The 3,110-nt window shown below is 36.9% G+C and overlaps 1 long non-coding RNA gene across 1 annotated transcript; it reads left to right on the top strand.

Annotated features, from left to right (window-relative positions):
- Positions 1 to 1,954: 1,954 nt before the first annotated feature.
- On the top strand, positions 1,955 to 2,819 carry LOC112770060 (uncharacterized). Its single transcript, XR_011876443.1, has 3 exons — positions 1,955 to 2,240; positions 2,608 to 2,668; positions 2,777 to 2,819. It is a non-coding gene; the product is annotated as an uncharacterized lncRNA (long non-coding RNA).
- The last annotated feature ends 291 nt before the right edge of the window (positions 2,820 to 3,110 follow it).

The following is a 3,110-nucleotide window of genomic DNA, read 5'->3' as shown; positions in this document are numbered from 1 at the left end:
TAACAGTATATAAAGGTAACTATTAGAGTTTGGAAATGGACCCATGAAGTCAATGCTGATGAGCGGATAATTTATATGCTTTTTGGCATTATTTTTACATAGTTTTTAGTATGATTTAGTTAGTTTTTAGTATATTTTTATTAGTTTTTAAATAAAAATCACATTTCTGGACTTTACTATGAGTTTGTGTATTTTTCTGTGATTTCAGGTAATTTCTGGCTGAAATTGAGGGACTTGAGCAAAAATCTAATTCAGAGGCTGAAGAAGGACTGCAGATGCTGTTGGATTCTGACCTCCCTGCACTCGAAGTTGATTTTCTGGAGCTACAAAACCCCAATTGGCGCGCTCTCAATTGTGTTATAAAGTAGACATCCAGGGCTTTCCAGCAATATATAATAGTCCATACTTTGCACGAGTTTTGACGATGCAAACTGGCGTTCAAATGCCAACTCCCTGCCCTATTCTGGAGTTAAACGCCAGAAACAGGCTACAACCTAGTGTTTAACTCCAAAAAGAGTCTCTACAAATGAAAGCTCAATGCTCAACCCAAGCACATACCAAGTGGGCCCAAAATTGGATTTCTACATCATTTACTTATCTTATGTAACCCTAGCTACTAGTTTAGTATAAAAACTACTTTTAGTGATTTATTTCACATCTCTGGTTAGTCTTTGACTAATTTTATGTTCTGAGATCACGTTTAGGGGGCTGGCCATTCGGCTATTCCTGAACCTTCATCACTTATGTATTTTCAATTGTAGAGTTTCTACACACCATAGATTAAGGTGTGGAGCTCTGCTGTTCCTCATGAATTAATGCAAAGTACTATTGTTTTTCTATTCAACTCAAGCTTATTCTTATTCTAAGATATTCATTTGCACACAAGAACATGATGAATGTGATGATTATGTGACACTCATCACTATTCTCACTTATGAACGCGTGCTTGACAAACACTTCTGTTCTACATGAACACATAAAACTAAAATAAATTTATAATAAATATTATATATTTTTATTATAAATATAAAATAAATATTCATATAAAAAAATGAAATTAAAATAATTTTAAAATAAATATTATATATCTATTATTGATTATTATATATCAAATATATAGCAAATATTATTTTTGAAAAAATAAAATTAAAATAAATTTATAATAAATATTATATATTTTTATTATAAATAATTATTTTGTTATAACAAATATATATTTTTTGTTAGAAATAATTATTTGAATTCAGCAATAAATTGATAAATAATATTTTTAAATAATTTTAATATAGTATATTAGATTTTAAAATTATTATTCTATATTTTTATTCACCCATTTTTATCAAAATATGTATTTTATCTATATCCTTTTATAAAATCTCTCATTCCTAACTCTAAATTCCCAAATTAAATAAAAAACCCTAATTTCCAAATTCCAAAACCCTAAACACCCCCTCACTGAGCACACAACCCCCCACTCATAAGCGTAACACATACACACACAGAGACAAGAGAGGAGGAAGGAGAAGAGGACGGCGCCGACGGGTTAGGTGCCGCCGTCGCCGTCGTTGCCAAGCCCGAAGGAGAAAGAGAGTCCACAAAGGGAGAGTGAGGGACGGTGAAGAGAAGCCGCGCCAACCCCGCAACGCCACTGCGTCGTCGCCTCCGTTGAGTGGTCGCCATCATCATGAGAGAAAGGAGAAGGAGCCGTCGAGGGGTCGCTGAGCCGCTGCAGTCGCCGTCACGTGCGTTTTTGTCACAGAAGCTTCCATTTCCGTCACTTTCATGTTGCGGAGAGAAAGAACTACGCATGAGCCAGGGGCCAGGGAAAGGGAGCCACCGCCGTTGCATCCTGGCTATGCCGCCATTCAATCCCATCGCCATCCATAAAGTCGCAAGGAGCATTTGTCGTTGTTGATTGATGGTGCCAGCCTCGTTGTTGCGTCTGTAAGGAGAAAAGGTCACGTGGAGGATGGAGAGCCGCTGCGTGCCGCCATTGTTTCACCGTCGCCATGGAGAGGAACGTGAATGGAAAAGGAAACAGGGAAGCTGCTACTTGGGATTTGAGGAAAACAGCTCTGTTCTGCCTCGCCTCTAGGTTCTGCAAGTTGCCAGAGTCCTCAGCCGCCGGGAACCAGCACTGGAGCTGCCCAGAATCACTACTGCTGCTCTCATGGGAGCTGGTATTGGAACCACTGATGGAGCTGCTGTGTTTAGTGATTTTCACGAGTTGTGACATCGAGGTAGGGAATATTTTATTAAATTAAATATTTTAAACTTTGAATGCCTGAAAAGTTTACTGGATTGTTACGAATAGTTGAATGCTTCATATGTAATGGATTTTGGTTGTAGATTAAATGTGTGACTGGTTGTGCCTCTTCTTGATTTTACGATAGTAAGGTAGAACATGTTGATATGTGTATGCTGTAGTCTGCAAGAGTGTGTTGAGAAGATACATGTCTAATGTTGTTCTGATTTTGATTTGGAAACTAGTTCTCTGAAAATGAAAAATTCCTATAGCTGTTTAGATGCTCTCTTTACTAACTTTGTTTCTTATATTCTGATTCACAGTTTAAGATAGCCCTTTTTTCTACGTTTCATTTTCTTCAGGATTGAAATTGTAGATAAATGCTTTTGCCATGACACAATGGAACAGATTGTTGATTCTTTGGTGAGCAGTGAGCTTTACATCTTCCATTGAATTTAAGTACCTCCAGCACAACTTTATCTTAGAATTTCATTTATTCTGCTGCTAAAATGTCTTTGGTGTTGCTCTTAGTTGTAGTCTCTTATCTCGCAAGTCACCAGGAAGCCCCAAAATCGCCACTCACCAGCTGTTGGGTATTTTTGTTGGCTGTGGAAAGTGGTACAAAAATACCCAGAACAAGATGAGTGTTGAATGTTGATTGAGTTTCTGTTTTAGTTTGAATTTGGACTGCGTACTTGTGAAATGAACCTGGGGCTTAGGTTAGTCTGTTATTTAAGGTAACAAAACTTTTATTTTGGTCATGGGTTCTGTTCTGAAACTTCATCAGAACTCAATTTTATATAAAAGACCTTCAATTGTTTTTGATTTTTTCTTAGGGATATGAAGTTAGCAAAACTCATCATGA

This window comes from Arachis hypogaea, chromosome 18 (assembly GCF_003086295.3).
Source record: "Arachis hypogaea cultivar Tifrunner chromosome 18, arahy.Tifrunner.gnm2.J5K5, whole genome shotgun sequence".
In the NCBI taxonomy this organism is placed as follows: Eukaryota; Viridiplantae; Streptophyta; class Magnoliopsida; order Fabales; family Fabaceae; genus Arachis; species Arachis hypogaea.
Note: the sequence above shows the minus strand (reverse complement) of the source record. Positions and strands in the feature narration are given on the sequence as shown.